Below are 23,434 nucleotides of genomic sequence, written 5' to 3' on the forward strand. Positions count from 1 at the left end.
TGCCCTGTCGTGTTTTATACATAACATGCTAGAATTTAGAGTGATCTCCCCATATATTCTGATGACTCTGTTGCAAATTTTTTTAGATCGCAAATTCCACTTTTCAACCATGAACTGTTTAGTTTCAGGTGTCGATCACAGACACTATGGAGAGAAAAAAAATCAGTATTAATTAAGAAAAAAAATTAATATCGAAAAAATATAATGGGACGTTTCTGCCTTCATCTTTTAAGTTATTTTTTTCACGGCTTATCATAACCTGCAAATTAACAATGAAAACACTCAACTTATCTATTGGCTTTCATTAGTCATACAACAGTGGTTATAAGGTTAAATGAACGTATTTTCCCCATTTGGTATTCATTCAAATCAAATTCTTTGCTAAAATTGAAATTGAAAATGCTTCAGCTTCAACTATCCTTAAAAAGAAATAAAAATACCTGTAATCGTATCTTTATTTAAGAAAACTACACTATTTCTTACACATTATTCCTTACATACCTTAATTACAAAAATTATTCTTCCATAATTAACATTGTTTGGTCGACATTTTTGTCTATGACAGATAAAATGAGACAATAACGAACAAGTAAACAATACAAATTTAGAACAGAGCAAACACAGCCCCTTAAAAAACATCAGATGAGGGATCAGGTGCCACAGATGAGGTAGCATCCCCTGAAGACCACCACACACACCATGAGCCCCTTGTCATGACTAGGTAAACGGAGAAATCCATAAACATTTATTATGAAAGTAATGGTCTTACAATTTATATGAAAAACGTCAGTCAACATTGGACCTGACGACAAAATGTCGAATAGACAGGCACAGCAAGAAACTTCTTTTTTCATGAAGAAGATAATGAATAAATTCTGCTTCAAAAGTATATTAAAACAGGTCTGCTAGTAAAAGGGCACAATTAAATGTCACATGAAATTTCAACAGATTGTTTGAAGACCTGGTTTCCAAAGACAACATAGATTCTCTTAATGGGGATCTGAAGCATCTTTTCAATATCAATCTAAGGGTACTTGTGTGTAGAAACAGAATGGTTTTTAACAAAGAAAGTTTGCAGATACTAATGACAAGATATGAAAATTTGACAGTTCCATTTTTATCAAAGAAGCGGTTGTCTGTGATCCAAAAATGTCTGATCTTTAATATATCTTGGGAAATGGTTATATATAGTGTTGAAAAGTTAAAAATTATGATACTATTAATTTTAACAATATTTGGTGATTTCAAATTTTCCAAAATTTCTTTTGAGGTTTTTATTATCCATATTTGATAAGTACCATTTCTCGATGTTGTACAGTACTACTGAAGTTACTCCCTCACTTCTGTTAATATTTTCGTGAGAAGAAAAGAGAGACTGGGTAGAATATTTGCTAGATCTTGCTGTGTATCTTTGTAAGAATTTTCATGGAGTTTTTGGAACCCAGTATAAACATGATCATTCAAATTCAATTTGATATATAAAATTAATAGAAAACATGTTTTAACTTTCTCATAGGTAGGAAAAATAGTCCTGCTGTTGCAGACAAATTGCACACTTTTACAATGAATTATGAATAAAATTGCACTGAAATATATTTGATATAAGATTTAGCTGATAGAAATTTCTCAACACGTTGTATCGATAAAGCTTACACAATTTCTTCATGATCTATTCAATTCCTCTTAATGGATTTAAAGTCTATTGTCTTGTATATCAGCATTTTCTGGAGTAATTTTGAATATCTTGTAAAGTATGTCCATTTGTCTGCATATATTTCATTGGAACTTCTCCAAGATTTCCAAACGTAGCCAAAAATATTCATTTTCGTATGATTGGACATTTCATAAAGCTACCATTCTAAAGTATACAAGGATGATGAAACTTTCAAACATATGAGCTTCTATACAAGCACTTTAATTTACCCGATCATTCTATTTTGTCAATAAAAGTTAGAATTCTAGAAAAGATTTACCATCATACAAATAGCCCATCACCGAGTTCATATTTCCGCAGACAACGAGAAGAATGCTGAATTAGAAAACTAGGCACGGCATTTCCATATACTGTAAATCACTTTTTATAAGCGAGGACTTTATTTTCGAATAATTACGCGAGACTGCCTGCTCGCGAAAATTTCATTCTCGCGTATATTTCTAGTATTAAAGAATATATAGTACAATATCCAAAGTTCGTGAAAATTATGTTTCGCTTATCAATACCAAATGACCATCTCGCAAAAATAAAGTGTCGCAAAAATTTGGTGATCTGCAGTATATGGTGGCAATAACAATGTCGATAGTGTTGGGAATCTTTCAAGCCCACAGGGTACGAGGGGTAATCAAAAAGTCCGCGATCTAATTGAATAACGTCCATAAAAGAAATCAAACTGGGCTTCACTTTTTATTCTTCTTTAAAGTAGATCCTCCTGTTTTAATATACATATACATGTACCACCGCTCTACCAATGCATGAAACACTTTGTCCAAGCGGTCACGTGACGTGCTCCGTGGCTTACTGTTCACAACAGACCAAAGATTTTCCAGGGTCTTATATTTACTACCATACTTATTACAAGTTATTAATTTTTTAACAAGGAAAGCCCAAATGTCATAAATTGCCAAATCTCGATCATAGGATTGGTGGATTAGGGTTATTTTTGTAAGTACATGTATGTGCATGGTGTTCATCACAACCCGTGTCCTCTGTCTTGGATGTGTCTTGTATCCAATGTGGATCAAGTATGGGCGCTTTCCTTCCTTCACCAAAACAATCCATCCAATAACTAAATATTTGGCAAGCCCTTTGTCTTCTTAAACCTCGCACAAATCATTATATATTACTGCAAAGAATTTTCGGAGAGTTACGTAAAACTTTACAACCGTTCCTTGCTCGATGACGACTGAGTCAACCATTTTATGTCACATGTCTCCTACATCATGTACATATTGACGCCATTTTCACATCGTTATGTCATAAGCAAGGAACAAAATATTACATAGCACATTTTATTTATAAAACATTTTTATAACTATATATATGCTAAATTTTATTCTGATTTGAATTGTGGTTATGTAGACACAGAGGTAGCATTAGCGGTTCAAGGACGGATGGTAAATAGTAAAAGTGATCCACACTCGGGATGAAGGAAAATTGTGACGGCGAAAGATTAGCGTCTGTTTTGTGAAAGAGAAGATTCCCCATACCTTGCTATTTTGCTCCCCCCCCCCCAGATTAAGGGGAAATCTCAAAGAAGTTTAAAGCAATCTTAATGAATTTAGATTAGCAGTAAGATATCATTTCATTCTACGATCCAGAATATTTTTAATGGGTGAACCAACACCATAGATATATCCGAGAAAAGAGGGAATATATAGAAAAAAAAATGTAAAAAAAAACTTTCTTGACGTTACACATGTCGAAAATTGACTGGCGAGCTGTGCCTTCAATTTTTTCCGAGGTATTATATGTTTTATTTTTGGTATATGGCAATGAATTTTTTGCTTGTCAATCTGATTAAAACCAGATATTTGTTACGCTCCGAAATTTTGATAGTCTCTGTACAAAGATCTTTGTAAAGGGACTATCAGAATTTAATCAGATTGTATGCTTGTCAAAATAAAAATCATAAAAATTTAATACATAATGAGCTTTGCATCGCGCCAGTCCACAACTTCTTTAATTACCCCGGTATTATGTTCCAAAAATGAATTGGCTACTGCTTAAGAGGAAGTGCAAGAGGAGTTTGGACAAGAAATAAATGTGACCGACGGATAGACCAAGATAACAACAAAACCCCTGATTTTCGTTAGAATCCAGCGTATGCTAAACAATAGGCCCAGGGGCCACATCGCTCACCTGAGCACTGTGGCTTTAAAAAAAAAATGCAAAAATCAGTTTAGTATTGAAAAGCTTTTCCCTATATACTCCTATGTTAAACTTTGATTGTCCATTGTGGCTCCATCCTACCCTCGATGGTCATGACTTGAACAAACTTGAATCTATACCAACTGAGGATGCTTTCACATAAATATGACCAATCATTGCATCGCTGTTCTTGAGAAGAAGAATTTTAAAGATATTTCCTATATACTCCTATGTTGAACTTTGATCATCCATTGTGACCCCACCCTACCCCCCCCCCCCCCCCCCCCAGGGGTCATGATTTGAATAAACTTGAATCAACACCTCCTGCAGATGCTTCCATATAAATATGACCAATCATTGCTTTGCTGTTCTTGAGAAGAAGATTTTTAAAGATTTTTCCTATGTATTCTTATGTAAAACTTTGATCGTCAATTGTGTCCCCATCCTACCCCTGGGGTCATGATTTGGACAAACTTGAATCTACACCACCTGAGGATGCTTCAATATAAATATGACTAATCATGGCTTTGCTGTTCTTGTCAGAGAAGAAGAATTTTTAAGATTTTTCCTATATACTATCATGTTAAACTTTGATCGTCCATTGTGGCCCCACCCTATCCCCGGGGGTCATGATTTGAACAAACTTGAATCTACACCTCCTGCAAATGCTTCCATATGAATATGACCAATCATGGCTTTGCTGTTCTTGAGAAGAAGAACTTTTAAGATTTTTCCTATATACTCCTGTGTTAAACTTTGATCGTCCATTGTGACCCCACCCTACCCCCGGGGGTCATGATTTGTAGAAACTTGATTCCACACCACCTGAGGATGCTTCCATATACATATGACCAATCATAGCTTTGCTGTCCTTGAGAATAGGATTTTTAAAGATTTTTCCTACATATTCCTATGTTAAAATTTGATCGTCCACTGTGGCCCCACCCTTACCAAAGGGGTCATGATTTTAAGAAACCTGAATCTACACTACCTCACAATGATTCCACATGACATTCATCTTTCCTGTCCTATTGGTTCTTAAGAAGAAGATTTTTCAATGATGCCATTAATTTTTCGCTATTTCGTAATTTTCTCCCCTTGGAAGAGGGCGTGGCCCTTCATTTGAACAAACTTAAATCCCCTTCAGCCAAGAATACTCTGTGCCAAGTTTGGTTGAAATTGGCCCAGTAGTGCTGGAGAAGAAGATGAAATTGTGAGAAGTTTACAAAGACAACGACGGTGACGACGACAGACAACGGACAAATTTCGATCAGAAAAGCTCACTTGAACCTTCGGCACAGGTGAGCTAAAAAGGAAATTTAATGATCGTTTGATTTTAAATTATACAATCTTCCACCACTTTATACGGGCCGGTATATAAAAGCTTTTAAAAATTTATTTGTCAAGCATTTTGCAAAAATTCTTATGGGGAGTTCAACAAGGAAAAGAAGTCTGAAACATATGTATTTTTGAATTGTTGCGATTTAAAGATATTGTTGAAATATGTGAGGATTGTTGAATGTGGGATTTTGCAGGATGAAATAAATTAATTTGAAGCAGTCATGATCTTTGAAAAGAAACTGATGATTATAATTTCGTAAATCCAGAGGTTGTAAAATAAAAGTTCGGAAAGAAGATACGGTTTACCTGTAAAGACAGTGAAAGTCTATGATCAGAACAAATTACATGTTTCTTTAAACGATTAGACTAGCAAATTTAAGATCAATATCATGAGAAAAATCAGGAAAATTCTGTTCTAGAATAGATGTTTTTGTTTTGATATTTTTGTTGTTGCAAAAATGACCTGTATTTTGAATATCTTTTAGAAGTTATGATTAAACAAGAGGCACAGGGGCCACATTGCTTACCTGGGCACTGTGGCCAAGAAAAAAGCAAAAATCGGTTTAGAATTGAAAAGCTTAAATTCATAAGAGGTCCCGACCTACCCCTAAAAGGGAGAAGGGTATGATGTGAACAAACTTGAATCTACGCCACCTGAGGATGCTTACCTATTTTTTTGACTGTGACCTTTTTCCCTACAAGTTTGAAGTTTCATTGTGGACACTGCCTATCTCTGGGGGTCATGATTTGAACAAACTTGAATCTACACCATCTGAGGATTCCCCCATATAAATATGACCAAACATGGCTTTGCTGTTCTTGAGAAGATTTTTGAAGATTTTTCCTATATACTCCAATGTTAAACTTTGATCGTCCATTGTGGCCCCACCCTACCCCGGGGAACATGATTTGAACAAATTTGAATCTACGCCACCTGAGGATGCTTTCACAGAAATATGACCAATCATTGATTTGCTGTTCTTGAGAAGAAGATTTTTAAAGATTTCCTATATATTCCTATGTAAAACTTTCATCGTCCATTGTGTCCCCAAACAACCGCTGGGGGTCATGATTTGAACAAATTTGAATCTACACTACCTGACAATTATTCCACATGAGTTTCATCTTTCCTGGCCCATTGGTTCTTGAGAAGAAGATTTTTCAATGATGCCATTTTTCGCTATTTCATAATTATCTCCCCTTGGAGGAGGGCGTGGCCCTTCATTTGAACAAACTTAAATCCCCTTCAGCCAAGAATACTCTGTGCCAAGTTTGGTTGAAATTGGCCCAGTAGTTCTGGAGAAGATGAAATTGTGAAAAGTTTACAACGACAACGACACCGACAGACACGGACAAATTTCGATCAGGAAAGCTCAGTTGAGCCTTCGGCTCAGGTGAGCTAAAAAGAATCCTGCATCCTCTCATATCATAGATGTGACAATGGCCAGATTTTGTTTGTAAATCATTTCTGATAAAGCTGAGGCAAGAAGCAAGAAGAAGTATCAAATGCAGTATCCTAGATATTCAACAGACTGCATCCCTACACATGTAAATGCATTAAATTTACGAAGTTGGACGTGGCAACCCTTATACTAATTTGGTAACATCCAACATTTTAGCATATATTTAGAATGTAATATTTTCTTTAATTATCCCCATTAGGCACATTTTCTTTAATAAAGAAAGCTAGTCTAAGATTTAATGTTGGCTTTGAAAAAGATAGTTGTGGTATTTTGAATTTAAAATATTACTGCCTTTAACAGTTTATCAAGACAAGCCTAAGATATCAAATTATTCGAATCGAGACCTCTGTTACGATGTATAATGATCAAACTATTAAAAATATAAAATAAAACACAACAACCATAAGGAGACATGGGATTCTTTTATTTGAAATGTCCACACTAAGTATTTGTAAAAAGTTCTCAAAATGATTCGAACGGTTAACGATGAACAAACAACAAGGTCTCGAAGATGAAAAACACATATGTAACAAGGCATTGAATCAGATTCAGAAAGAAAATGATCAGTCTGATTGGTCACAGAAGAAGCTACTGCAAAACAAAATAATGAAAACAAAATCACATGGCAGAAAAATATCTGTAATTCGCATAAAGAAGCAGTACAAAATCTTTCTTTCTCTCATTTCAATAGTTTAAAGAAAAAAAAAAAAACAACTACAACAAATTTAAAAAAAAGAAGATTAGTGTGATAATTCTGTAAGATTTCATCATTATTGGATAAAAATATCTATCATATATACCGTGAAATGTGAAAATAACGGCCAGTAATTAAACTCAAAAACTCCATTTAAACAATACAAATTGTGAGCACACGGACCTCTGAAAATAGAGGTTGGCTCAAGTGCCCTGTTGGGGTAGGCATCCATTGTATGCCCCTTGTCATTTTTAAAAAATCAAATTAGAATACAATTTCAATGGAATGAAAAAGCTCATGATCTCATTAAGTATTGAAGCATCAGTGCTATAACTAACATAATCAGACATAATTTCCAGAAACTGCTCTTTCGACTGTTTGTCTCAGAGAAGCCGAGAGGTCTGGTGGCAAGTGGGTAATCAATTCTCTTCATCTGAGTTAATATAGCCTCTCGGGCACCGCTCCATTTCCCAGGTCCCATAACTCTGTACTGAAAAGGTGTCACTGGACCGAAGAATACAACTGCTGCGAGCTTTGGATCAGTCATTATTAATTTGCCTGAAGTGATAAATATTGATAACAACAGTTATAGATATCCATGTAATGTATTTTTCTTTCTTAAATGTGACGTAGTCCACGAAGATGGTTTCCCTCATATTTTGCCCCCGTTATTAGTAAAATTCAAACGTCAATGAACCTTAGTGAAATTGGTATTTTTTGAAAGATGGGAATTTATATTTTTCTTTTATTGTTACATTGATTAATGAAATTCAAATTAAATGCACTAAATTAATGATCATAAATTGCTTAGAATCACAAAAAAGAGTCAAAGAGTGACATTTTTGATATCGTTTGCGGCGATTTAACATTTGTGCAACCCCTTGAACAAGAAAGATATTTGTACACTGAAAAGAGATAAAGTCTACATGCAAAATAAATAAATAAATAAACTTGTTCAAAATATCTCATTCACTTTATCAGATCATGTGAGATCACATACACGCAAGGAGACCTTATTAATACAATTGTTGAATACTATTCAAAGTAGCGTCCTCTTTATTTATAACAAATATGTATACCAATATTAATATTCTAAACTTAATAATAACATCTTCTTTTTAAATATTTTTCGATTTTTTTTCGCGATTGTTTTTTGTATTATTTAACTATGTGATTGCAACTAAACTTATGGCATACGTATGTTTCAAGATGTGACTTTCTCAGGATAATTTCCGCACGTACACTGAGATATCATGGACTATACGATGGTGTAACGATGGTAAACGAAGATTTCATGAATGTTTATTATCGAAACATCTCGAATGACCACATTAGACCCCTTTCAACAAATAGATGAGAATTGCTAAACGACCTAAGTTTAAAATTCTAAGTTCTGTAAATGGCATTCTGGTTCATGCAATGTTTTGTCCCCCTTTGGAGTTTTATTTTTCAAACTCAACGGCATGTATTTGATCCATTGATTGCGCGTCGACCCTTTATGACGTCAATGAGAAATTACGTCGAACGTTTAAGACGCGAGGAACCCGTGTTTATACGGATATAGATACGCGTTGCTTAAATAGTGTTATATAAAAGAAAACATTTTCAAATGTAAATATTGTTGCCTATCATGTTATGCCCACTTCTTTTTAACGATATTATTTGTTCATTACCAAATTGAGACAGAAAGAAAAAGTAACTAAAATAGGTATTGGCTGATCCGAAATTCCTCCAATTTTCTTATATTTTGAAGGAATATTCTTTTATTTTCTTTACTTCTAATATTTAAATTTTTCTTATTTTCACACATGATAATGTCTTTCTTTTTTTTTTTTTTTTTAAATTAAATCGACCACTGTTCGTTATCTTCACCTATTTGACTTCATATACATGTACTGATACAGAATGAAACATAAAACATATTGACCTTTAAGAAAGAGAATAAAACATTTTTACTTGATTTCTTTCACTCAGAATTGAGCTGAAAAGGGTTAACAAGATTAAAGTTTGTTTGAAAAAGCTTATTCATATGATATATTCTATGAATTAAGTCCTTAATAATAAATTCCATGCACTGCAGAAAATCCTTTAAGACCTTGATTGTTTAAAACTGTGAACTTAATTCATTATTCTATAGGAAATTTCAAAAGCAAAACAAAACTGAGATTTTCTTACGCTTGTTCCGCCAAAAATAAAATCCTTGCTGAATTTAAAACTCAGTGTATCATTTCTTCGTCAAGTTGAAAAGTTGTAACAGGGAAAGGAAAATATGATCATATATATTCCTAACATCTCAATGTAAAGGACATTTATGCAAATTTACTTCAATATTTTCATTAGTCAGAGAACAGAAAAGGGATCGCTCTTCAGTTGTTTTTTTGAACGAGTTGGAACATTTACTTCAAACACTTAAATATATATATCATTGTAATACAATCGTTGGTAGCTCTTTAACAGGAAAATAAAGATAAAATAATTTTTAAAGCATTATGATAAAAAATATTCTCACATTGCAGATTTTGGATAAGAATTACTGTCTCTGATAGACAAAGCAATTTCATAAAATCCTATTGTATAATATATTAAGGGTTGCATAATTCCTATATACTAGTCCCGGCTCAATACCTAAATAAGGATAATTGCCATTCAGTTTTGACAATTCGTCCATGAAGTTTATGTAATCTACTTGGATGGTGTGCCTTGGACTATGTACAAACTGTTTCTGCATGGCGTCTAGTTTCATCCGGATATTATTCCACATCTCTTCCCTGCTTGGTAGAACAACGTCTCCCTAAAACGTTTATTAAAATATATTAAAACGCTCAAACATACTACAGAAACATATGACAAGAACCTTTCTAAAAGCCGGAAATTTTTCTTATTCAGAAAAATTATTATTATTCATTATTTAAATAAGGTAAATTTCTCAAGCATTTTCTTGCGGTTTTAGATTTATAAAAGTCAAAGGTTTTGTTTTATTGAAAATTTATATTCATAAAGGAATTTCTTTTGCAGTATTTGGTCAATGATATTTAATTTTATAGAGGCATAATTAAAATTTTCATGTATTCTAAAATCATTCAGATCATACAATATTGAGTTTTCTATACTTTACCTATGTGTTGTAAATTTGCGTATTAAAGAGATTCTTTAAACCACTTAATGTTGTCATGTTCGAAGCACTTTCAATTTCATGTAAACGACTGACTACACCAACTACACCTGTTACCTTTCAAAGTTGTCTGATCAGAGGTGCTTTCATAATTCAATTAATAACAGAGTTCTTTTTATTACAGATTTAAACCTTAAAGGACACATCATATCAAAATTAATTCTCATTTCTCATTGGATTATTTATCGACTTTGTGAGGAAGAGTTTTACACTCTGCCCATGTGCTTTGATATAGCAAGACGGAGCTCGGAACTTTGATTTCGGATGTGCATTATACAAATTTAGTTTTGAATTGTTCAGTATTATAATTGTGCAGTGTTTAAAATTAATTCCCTAATTAAACTTGAATATTCACTAAAGTCCAGGGTAGACGTCAGCAAGAAAGGAAGATCACAAGAAAAGTAATTGTACATATTTTTTAGAGGAATCGCTCGGTAGCGCTGAAGGCAGCATGTTTCCTTTCTTTATGGCTTTTTGTGACCACCTTTTTGCTTCTTAAGTGTTTTTTGTCATGTGATTAGCAAGAATTATGTCATGCGACTAGTCAGCATGTTTATCTAGTCAATTTATATGTACTATATATTTTGTTTTAAGCCCAGCAAATTAATTGTGATATAAGTCTATGTAATATTTAAATGTAGGTTTTTAGTCATTTGTTAGTTTCAATACATGACTTTTTCACTCAATGTTTCTTTCTTAGTACTATATATAGGAGGTTAAGCAAAAACAAGCTGCGAATAGCCAGAATTGTCTCTTCTCACTACAGGGAAAATTTGTGGATATAAAAAACATTACCTTGACAACTCTGGCGAAGAGCCTACTTTGCTGTTCAGAAATAGGCATTATTGCTCCAAACGGTTGTATAAACCCGATACAGGCCAGTGTGTGTCTTTCCAGATCAGGAGGAAACATGAATTTATTGAGTTCAACTTTGTTAGTTTTGACTTCTATAACAGATTTGTCTAGGATTGGGAACCCAAATTTGTATCCCGTTGCTAAAAATACCACATCAATATCATCTTCAAATGACCCATCTTCGAATTCCACGCCCGTTTTTGTGAATTTCTTGATGTTGGGTTTGATAATGATGGACCCGCTTATGATTCTGTTAGGGAGCTCGTCGTGTACAGTCGGATGCTGCGCTAAAGGGGGATGCTTTGGCTGCAGAGAGAATTTTGCGTGGTCAAATCTTTCATTCAGTCTCTTTGCTATAACGTCGTTTGGATTCCAACCAAAAATACTCATCACAGCCCCGAGAGCTCTAAAATTACATTTTAAAAAAAGAAGATCAAATCAATAGTCTATTATCAAAAATAACGTTCAATCTATACATAAAGGAATAAAAAAAACATGTACAAAGTACATACAAAGATGAAATACTCTAAAGTTTTCCTAAACTTCAAAGAGACCAAAAAAAATTATTTTAATTATCTAAGAGACTAGAAAGAAAACGAAGTACCTTGTAGATCTCCTAAGAATCTCTACATCTCCTGGAAGGCCATGGTCTGCAACACGATTAAATACCCAAGATCCTCTTCTTGTGCTCAAATATAACTTTTTAAAAAGTTAAACATTAATAATTTTTATTGCAATGCATTGTGTCATAAATAAAAAGAAGCGTTTGCGGCAAATTGAATATGTGAAAAGGTCTGGTTTTACTAGAATCTGTGCAAAAGTTCCAGAAGCTTAGCGCAAACTTTCACTACCTGTTGATCATAGCAACCACGTTACATTTAATGGTAAATTTTAACAATGAAATGATTTAATGTAAGGATGACAATAATTTATATCAGTGGATCCATAATCATATACAATGTCAATGTAAATAAACCATTCTGACAGAGACTAGAACTGCTAAAGTTTCTCCAAATATGCTGTTGAAACCCATGTTTACAATGTTTTCAATCTCACAATCGCTTAGCTGTGACGTCTCAACCGCTCAATTATGACTTCATGTAGCCTTTGACACTGTGTTACAAAAAGACAGAGGGAAAGGGAAAATGAAAGAAAATATAATAAACAGAAAATTCAATGTTTTGTAGTTGAATATGGAATTTATTTCACTCGTGAGACAGAATTTTTTAATATTTTCACTCGTGCTTCGCACTCGTGAAAATATCAAAAAATCCTGTGCCACTCGTGAAATAAATTCCATATTCATCTACAAAACATTGAATATCCTCTATATATTTTTTAAAATTTCATTTTACCATAATATCTGTCATTTCTACAATGAGAGCAGCAGTAGAACATAAATGTGAGGCTCCTAGCAATTAACGAAGATGTTTGACATTTTTAGTGATCTTTGTAGAGCTGTTCTTTTTTTTCTAATGATATATATAACACGACATAGATTTCTCCATGTTAAGATTTTAAAAGACCGCACGAAAATGAGAATATATTCTTTGACGTGTATCGACTGCAACAACAATCATAACGTGAAAAAACATGAAGCTACAATAATATGACGTTACATGCTTTAAATGACAATAAATGCATTTGCATTATCTCATGTTTTGATTCACTTCAATTCATTAATAATGAAAGTTTCTCGTCGTAAAAATAAATGACAAATATACATACTCAAAACCAGGCCCGTTTTTATTATATTTTAAAAATGGGTAAAGGGGAACCATAAAAAAAAAAATAACAAACAAAAACAATCTTTACTGCCCAAACCCGAAAAAAATCCAATTTTGTGGGAGGACGATCTTCCTCTTACTTTTCATTTCTTAATGTAGTAACATGGCAGAATTTGAACCTTACTGCAGCAATAAAAAAATTCATATAAAATCTTTTGCAAACGACTATTCTAAATAAAAAACGTGTGTGTGTGTTTGCGTTTGTGTGTGTGTTTGGGGTTCTACTGACTTTCCGGAAATAGTTTTTAATGCAATAACGTCAGAATTCGACCTCACTGTAACAAAAAGTAGGGAGGAAGCAGCAGCCTTTAAGAAAATTTTCAAACGAAATCTACAGCAAAAGAGGGGGAGTCTGTCCTCCCCTTCAGGTACTACCTACCTGCACAAAACACATACGAACAATGTATCCTCATAGTTTACCATACTACTACTTTAAATTTCGAAGAGTTTACATGTTTTATTTCAGTCGATGTTATAACGAAATTACTTTTACAATTTAATCAATTTACAGGTATTATTTTCGAATGTTTTAAAACGGAATAGAAAACGGACAGAAAATTTAAATACAATGTATATGTGGATCACGTGCGGCTTAATATGTCTGAAGACTACATTCACTTGTATTTGTGACCTGTTAATAACATAATAACTTTTAAAATTCTGATTTGAAAAAAAATGTGGAATCTTTATGAATTGATTAACTAATCGTTACTTTGAACCAATATTTGTATACTATTAGAATAATATACCACAACAGGCAATATACATTCCTCTATGTGCTCTCCCCCATTTATATTGCAATATTATAAATTCAAAACTTTTGCATTAACCTCCTTATTAATGAAAAAATACAATGTTGTTGAACTTGCTATTTAATAAATGTAAAACTTAATAAAGTTAGTTTTTATTGATCTTTCGAATAACATACATGTACCTACTTTTAACACATGTACAGAAAATCGAATTCAGAAATTAACAACTCGCTCATTTCATGATGAAGAATTTGACCCAATTACCCTCACCGAAGTACAAATTATGAATCGTATCAAATACAACTTTTATAGTTATGGTTGATACATATACATTAAACAACGAATTTAAATCCAAAAATGTAAGACAAACATATTTTTTATCCATTTCCGTTGGGAGGAGGTGGGTAAATCTGGGCTAAAGACATTGTTATAATTAATTACCTGTACTAATCAAACAAGAATTAACGTCACGGTAGCTCAGTCGATAGAGCGTTTGCTCTGTGATCGGAGGGTCTTGGGTTCACACTCCGGCCGCGACTATCCTAAGTCAATAAAAAATAGGTAGCAACTGTTCCTTCGCTAAGCGCTCGGCACTTTGAAGTGAAGGTTGCGGATCTTTCAGATGAGACCTTAAAAACCAAGACCCCGTGTCACGGCAGGCGATGGCAAAATAAATATCCCTTAGTGCTCAATGGCCCTGAGTACCGAGTAAATGTCAAAATTTGAAGCCCTTCACCGGTATATGGTGACGTCTCTATATGAGTGAAGAATTTTCGAATGGGAAATATTTTAACAATGTTCGTGGCAAATTTGCCAGTTTCACATTTAGATGATTTATTTATAACTCTTTTGTTGTCTGATCATGCCTACATTGCATTGCAGTAAAATAATCCACCTTCCTTAAAATGACTTAATTTGTGCGTGTATGTGTTTAAATCCAAAACTGTCGCTCTTTCTACAAGTGTCAACTGCATGCATTTTTCTTATTTCTAAACTTTTATTGATCGACTTTTAGATCAACCATATTATCCTTAAATACTTAATCATTTCAGCCTCCTTTTCATAGAATAACTACTATCAATGATCAAGGACGTACCAACAATTCTAAAATTTTATTTAAAAATATTTGTATGATAATTCATAATTAGTTTACCTGGCTTGCTACACGACTTAACTCTACGGCAGCGTCTACTCCCGAGTTTCCAATTCCAATAAGAAGGATTCTTTTGTCTTCATATCCCTTGGTGTGTTTGTAATCATGACTGTGAATTACCTTGCCTTCAAAATCTTTTAAACCTGACAAATTTAGAGGAAACTTCATTTCGATGTCAAGAAACAAATACTGAGTTACAATTAGATAATTCTTTCATGTCAATGTAAACGATAATTAAAGTTAGGGAATTCTGATATATATATATATATTTCTAGGATAATACCTCTGTTTTGAACCTTATGTATTTTCTAAGGTCAAAATTATCCGCATACAAGTTAAAATACTTGAGGACGTATTTGTTATGCATGTAGATAGGGTATTCCTTGGGTATTGGGAAGTCGCTGTAGGTCATCATCTCCTTACTAGTGTTGATAATTGTGGATTTCATCACACAAGCTTGACCATCGGTGGCCTCTTCTGTGTAATACCACAGACCCCCTTAAACATAAGAATAGTTTAGCTAAATGTGTTTTCTGTTGATTAAAACTTTGAATAATTTGACCCAAAAAATCCATTATATTACAGAACACTTTCAAAAATAATCAAAAAATCAAAACATTTGAAACCAATGGAAAACAAAGGCGGCTAATTCTAAAAAAAAGTTTATTGTCTCGCTGCATCATCTATTAACAATTTGAATTACCATCAGTGTTTAGAACATTTTTCCAAATTTTTTCAATCATCCCTTAGAAAAAGTTGGAGGGGAAAAGATCGAGTGGGAATAAAATCCACGATCATGCTTCCTTAAAAGTTTCAGCAAGATTAAGCAATATTAATTTTATAATAAATAACAATTTGAATCCAAAAATATAATTGCTTTCCTCTTTCCTGGCAAGATTTTTGTCATGTTATATGATTTTTAGCCAGGCTCATTGCACGTTGAACAAAAGCGGGTATAAAGAAGAATAATGACCCCCTAGCCGTAGAACATGTAATTTTTTGTAGAAAAAGAACCAAGACCAGTTTTCTACATGTGCAACCTATAAGAAATTGACCACTGTTGAAAAATGACCCCCCGTTCCAACAGAGTGATACAAAGTTTAAAAGAGATGATTGATGCCAAGAGCTGGGTCTCAACGGGTAATTCTCTTCCGTTTTCTGATTAACACTGGACAAACACGCAATTAAAATGTATTTAACAGCATTACATGTGTCATGTGTTTCTATTTATTATACATATTGCGTTCTCAGCACACAATTAAAATTTCACAATAGATACGTCAAAGTGGCTATTAGTTGAAGCTGTTCTTGTGACGTCAAGAATGTAAATCAGGACGACATATTTTTATCTCTTGACCTATTATTTTGTCCGAGCATTTTCTTTGAGATGACTCGGACAAGCATAATGAAACTTTTCAGAAATGATGATTAGCAACTCTAGATGTTCATTTAATATTTTGTTTTTTCAAACTTACCACTGTTGCCATGGGAACAAAAAAAGACAGATTTAATCAACGGATGTTCTCACTGTTGGCTTGGAAAATCCTTATGAAACTTCACAAATGAATTTATATTTAAGATTTTTAAAATTGTTCCCATTACCATGGAAACGGTTGGATAAACTTTTTCGCACAACTAACGAGTTATCTAACGTGTACAGAACAAGATTTTTCTTCCGGGAGGTGATCATTGTGTATGTATATTGCTTGCAATAGGAAAGATTCTAATCTTAATCTTTTTTTTAACATCTTTTTCATATTTCAATATCTTGCTGTTTATGGCCAACTAACAACTAGACTATATCAAAACGGGATGACTTTAGAATCGGCTTTTCCATCGCCAACTTTTTATGAGTATTTATTTCGTAATATTCCACTATCAACTGCATATCGTATTTACGTCTCCCAACTTATTCGGTACACTAGAGGAGTCTGAGTACAATCAACTTTAAAACAGAGAGAGGATACTGACAAATAAGTTGATGATACAGGGCTTTCAACAGTCTCATTTCAAGTAATCATTATGAAAATTCCTGGGTTATTATAATGATTTGTTAGTAAATACATTTTGTAATTTAGAATCTTTATGACTTTAACAAATTTACAAAAATTCGTCAAGGCAATAACTTTTCTAAATACAGAATATAATGTGATAGTATGGTGCCGTTGAAGCCCAGAAAAAAATAATTGTTTGGACGAATTAAATATTTGTTCTGACAAAAAGATAATAGTTCTGACAAGTTAGTTCTTCTTTGGGACGTACAAAATATTTGTGTGGATAAAGAAGTTCTTTCTTCGGACGAATTAAGTATACTCTTGCGCTAGAAGAAAGTAGATTAAATTGTTTTTGTTCAGAATCATTCGAACAAATTGGGTATTTACTTGGATAATTTAGCGAAATTACATTTTCATTTCATGTTCGAACAGATTTGATATTTTTTCTTTGGACAAACTTTTCTCTGAAAAAAGAGAGCATCAAATCAAAGATGGTACATGTATAAATGACATGGATCAAGTTCACGTTGGTTACGAGATATACATTTGTAGATATGTGATCAAGTTTTTCTTATTAATACTATTTGCGGTTTCTGGGATTTCATGGAAGTTTCCTCGCAGTTTAGGTTAAAATTGCTTGCATCAAAATTTTTGTTTGACACAGGATAGTTAATTAATGCTTGTTCTTTCAGTTTTAATGAACATGTACGAAAGTTTCTGTAACATCACAAAGTTCTTATTCATATTGCAAGATACTTTTGCTATATGTCCGAAAATTACATGTATGTACATTGTTTAAATCATTGACTTTAAAAAAAACCAGACATTCGGACGCAACTTTTAAAACTAACCGGTAGATAGACGTTATGCACTATTCTCTCTCTCTCTCTATATATATATATATATAAGAGATATGCGAAAAATAAATATGAAACTTCTTTAAAACAATGATACATTAGTTAAATCAATATGAAAGCATTTCCACATACATGTAGTGTAGTTTGAAGTCCATTAATGCTGTCAATTTATTAAAAGACATTGAAAGATTTAATGAGACCAAGAGATCATCGCAACACATTGGGATATCCTCAATTACCTCAGGTGAGGATTTTGGTCCACGGGCCTCTTGATTTATAACTTTTAGTCTTTTTAACTTAAAAGAAAAAATTATCCCTAAATAAATCTATAAGTGGTCATTATTCTACGAGGGTCATTTTCCTTCACGTAGGTTATACAGATTTTAAGGGTGATGCCACTTTTCCTACAGGCAAAAGGGTCATTTTCAACTTCAGATAATGCCCTTAGAGTCATTTCTCGACGTCAAAAAATGACCTCCAGTCAATTTTATCCTGCAACCACCCCTTGCATTGACCTAATAAAGGTAACCTAATAAACCAAAGCTTTATTCGGTCAATGTCCTAATAAAGCCTCGTGGATGTATTCCGACGTTCTAAAAGCATTGTGACGTCATGAATATTGCAATGTTTACGCCATGGCGTCTTATATTCAACTGCAGAGATGTACCTAAATCGATTGAAAATAGCTCGTTTTGAAGGTCATGTAAAAATATGTTGCAGGATTAACAAAATACATCGATATTTTCTTGAAATATAAGCGATATTTGGGCTTGGGTCGAAAACGTGATAGAGGGCTCGGCAAGCCTCGCCCTCTATCACGTTTTCTTACCCTCGCCCAAATATCGCTTATATTTCAAGACAGTAACCATGTATTTCATATTTCTAAGGGGTCGTCTTTACACCGGCTTTTGTCACGGTGTTCAAACGGATATCCTGACTCTTCACACCCAAATTAAATGTTCGCTTAGAAATATAGTGCGTACTCTGAACAACTGTTGAGATAACTCAAACACTAAATCAAATATCAAACAAAGTAAAGTAATTTGAGGATTTTTCTATACAGACATTAATTCACCCATGTTTTTCAAATGATTTACAACTGTGTAAAATATGCGAAAGATTTTTATCAGGTCCCTCTGTCATATTCTATAAATAGAGGTTGTGTTACCAGGTCAACACACATGCTGGGAGCACGTGACCCGAGGTAAAGCAAAACTCCCGGCTGAGGTCTCATCTGTGAGCCAACTTCTGAGCTTACTGCAATGTTTGTTTACTTTTGGAAGTGATATCAGAGGCAAGAACGAGACATCTGATATATTGATAACGCTGCTGCTAAAGTCCAACTAAATTTAAATTCAACTTTTGACATTTTATATGTTATATTCCAAAGAAACATACTTTTGTGTTATATTTACATTCCGCATGTATTCTGCTTATAAAATGTGTGGAAAGCTATGGCATGCAAAACACCATACCATGGACGGGGAGGTCAAAGATAAAAGTTTTTGATTATGAACGTTGAACGCCGTGCAAGGTCATAAGCGAAAATCAAAATTCACGCTTACAGTGAACAGTCTTACGGTAGTAGCTCTTGCAACTTCCATTAATACGAAGGATAATATGGGGATTTTGAAATATAAATTTTGCAGACAAGACAGGGAGTTCGAAAATGTAAATATAAGCATTGACATTGTTTTTGAAAGATGTCTCATAACTGCAACGGTGTGTCCAAGCAAATTTTTATAACGCGCTAACGAGCGTTACTCAATTTGTTTGTACACACCGTTGCAGTTATGAGACTACATCTTTTAAAAAATAATGTCAATGCTTAGATATATTCTTACAGTTTCTGAACTTCTTGTTATTAATCTGCTATCACAATGTACATAAATGTTTCGTGTAAAAGGGTTTTTGTTCAGTACTATGTAAATATACATTTGAGTACTTTGATTAGAGATCTCTTTTAATTAAGAATATTTTTGGACGGTTGAACAGCAAAATATTTTGAAAATTCTATATAGTATCAGTTTGAGTAGCTAAGATTTCATTTTAAAAAATCAATTGTAAAAGTTCTTTTAAGTCTGAAAGTCAAATTATGCTGCGCTTACATCGTCGCAACCACGATTTTGAGTCCAAAAAGGATGATACAGAGAATTGATGTGAATCACCCATGGGTTACCGACGATGCTGCACTTATTACGGAATCTTATATAAAATTTCCCAAACGTTTTCCCTTATGGAACCCACGCATTTGTATATAGGTCGCCATCAATAAATCATATCTTTTACTGCACGTCGTGTTTGTTTGCTGCTCGATCAAGAAAGCACATAGTCAAATCTTCATTGACTCTACATTTAGCTGACCTTGTAAAAAGCCGATAATGTGAAAACTATTATATGTAATATTAAATGTAATGAATTAAGGGCAAAGACAAAAAGAAAAAAAAAGGAAATAAAACACTTCGTTAGAGTCTTGCTATTAGGAAAATTTTCACTTTAATATATATGAATGAAGTCCATCTACAACGATTAAGGAAGGTACTAAACTATTTTAATCAGCCTATAATATTAATCATATGATGTGTCAAACATAATTACTGGTTGTGATCTTAAATATACCTATGTGATCTGTTCACTCAAAACACACTGGATGTAACCCTTCATCCACACAACATTTGATGGCGGTCAGTCCGCTTGCACCAGATCCTATTACCGCAACCTTTTTTGTCATCACGTCAATGATTGCTAAAATCAAGCAGGTAACTTAGTATCAGTTGAAACAGCTCTTGAGTGAAGTTTCGATCAGTTTCCATCAAGGCTAGATTGTGAGAAAAAACTGGGGGAGGAAGGCTAATTCAAGCATTTAACACATATCTAAAACATTTACACTAGATATAGATCCAAAGGTAAGACAGTTTCCTATATAGATTTCTTATCTCTTAAATGCTAAAAATATCATCTACTAGTATATTCATAAGGGAACTATAGGCTTCCACAAGTATTTATGTAATATTAGATAACCAGTTTTGATAGAAAACAAATCAAACCTTTTATAAAACCTTACTTGACATAGTTTTTATGCTGAACTAGTGACATTTTTACTTGTAAAACTTCAAATGTTGGTTATGGAATTGAAAGTACTCTATGCGGACTGATTTATATTGGGAAAACAAAGGGTTAACTTGAGGTCTGACGACACGTTTCTCGAATATCTGTTTTGTAACCCTTTGAAATATACAACAGATTTATCATAATTATCATTATCTTGTGATTTTTAAAATTGTTTTCAAAATGTCTAAGTAAAGAAAGACATAAAAAAATTGTGATATTGCCAATGCTAGTGATTTCCAATAGGATTATGTAGTAAATAACATCCTCTGGTATCTTGCACAAATGCCTGGTAGGGTACCTCATCTTTTGTCAGGTAACTTGTTATAGTAGCAATGCTTCAATGACAATTCTTGGAAAAAATTATATACTATTGAGGAAAGTGTCGTCTGACCTTAATAAGAGGATGTTGTGGCATAGGTTTGTAATAAATAATGGGGGCATCAACATCTTTATAAACATTTCAAACTTCCCTGGCCACTCTATTCTTTAAATGAGGGTTAGAATTCTGGAAAAAAATATCATCCGACTAATACTGGGGTTTATATCTCTCAGTTGATTCGATACACAAGAGCATGCTCTTGAACAATCTCTAAAAGAGGTAAGTTATTGACAAACAAGTTGATAAAACAAAAATATCAACAGTCTCGTTTAAAGTCATCATTCAAGTACTATGGTCGATGCAATGACCTTGTCAGCAAATACAATCTATCACTAAGTCAAATGCTGACTGACGTTTTTCATACTAATTGTTAGGTCATTAGGTCATTATTTACCAACTGAATTGTCGACGGATTTTCCCGTTGTTCCCCCATCATGACAAGGAGCATACGCGGGTGTGATCGGTCTGCAGGTAGTGCTCACTCCTCCATGGCACCTGATCCCACCTCTGATGTTTTAGAGGTCCGTGTTTGCTCTGCTCCTGGTTTGTATTGTTTGAATGGACTTTTGAGCTTGAATACTGTTCATTATCTCCATATATTTCATCCACAATGTGCCAAAATGAATGTCATGGTACTTTTAAACAATACACCTAGAAGTATGCATAGTCATGAATATCGATCATACAATAGAACAAATATACATGATGTCTCTTTTGATAACTTTTGCTTTACATCAATAAAAAATTAGCTCTTCATCACATTCGCACTAAACTTTACTCAGTTCCCTTGAAATTTTTTGAATGGGCAATTTGAAGAAGATATAGCAAGTCCATACTTAGACTGTTCAAGAAAACAAGCTAGTATTGTTGATTATGGATGTTGTCCAGCACGTGCTCTTTATGCGACCACCTGTGTCAGAAGATAATTCTTATGCAAACCTTTGGTACCTTAAACTTAAATTTGCCATCAAAGAAATAGATGTTGCGAAGATTAGTAACATTTTTAATCATAAAATGTTAGGTCTTGCTTTCCACCGTATTTCAACTTGAAGTCTACATCCTGCATTTCCCACAGATATTCCCAAACTGTTGCTTCCAAACTTTTCAATTATAAACAAATCTTACAATGCCTTGATATTGAACATCTAAAACAAAATCCTCTTAAGTGTTCTTGCTCTTCTTCTTCTTTCAACTACAGTCCCGCTGGACACATTATCGGTGATATTAATATAGTTGAAAATGAAGACCTAAAAGCAATCATCTTAATAGGTCCTAAATACATAGAGTCCCGATCTTTTGATTGGCGAAAGTTTGTTTGTATTTTAACTTTTTTCCACTCATATTGAGACGCCACCACATGTCGGTAGAGAGCTGCAAATTTAGACCTGTACTCGGTACTTACGGTCTTTAAGCAGTGAGGGATCTTTTTGTGTCAGCACCTACTGTGACACGGGAACTCGGTTTATAAGGTATCATTTGAAGGACCGGTCTCCACGTCCTATATTGGGAATCAAATCTGCGACGTGAGCATCAACTCCTTACTCGCAGCTCTAGAGCAAACGCTCTAATCACTGTGCCACGCGGGCGACAGAATTCTGAATTCTATCGAAGATTATGCCAGACGTTGAGCTGAATATGAAAGGGAAGACCTGAACACATTGTATGAAAGATATAGTGTTTTAAAGATATATCAAACAATCGTATTAGAAAGTCAAAGGACAATATGGAAACCATCTATCCTTACTTTTACACTAAATCGGAGGTGATAAAAGAATTAGAAAGACTACATGACCAAAATGTAATGGTTCCAGCAGACAAGCCTTGTAACAATACTGTCCTTGTTTGTAAGGCTCATTATTATAACTGTACTTTAGAAGAACTTGGTTTTAAGTCTATGTCTTGAAATCCAACTTATACTCGCAGTTCACTTTCTAAAGATGAAATTCTTCAAAATCACATTTCAGTGTTCAATACTTTAAACATTCCAGTCAACCAAGGTGAGTTCGATCTA

At 33.6% G+C, this 23,434-nt stretch overlaps 1 pseudogene; it reads right to left on the reverse strand.

Annotated features, from left to right (window-relative positions):
- Positions 1–7,658: 7,658 nt before the first annotated feature.
- On the reverse strand, positions 7,659–20,666 carry LOC133191303 (flavin-containing monooxygenase 5-like; annotated as a pseudogene).
- Positions 20,667–23,434: the final 2,768 nt, after the last annotated feature.

The sequence above is a fragment of the Saccostrea echinata genome, unplaced genomic scaffold, assembly GCF_033153115.1.
Source record: "Saccostrea echinata isolate AGI-Se365-2 ecotype Australia unplaced genomic scaffold, CSIRO_AGI_Sech_v1 ptg000023l, whole genome shotgun sequence".
Classification (NCBI taxonomy): Eukaryota; Metazoa; Mollusca; class Bivalvia; order Ostreida; family Ostreidae; genus Saccostrea; species Saccostrea echinata.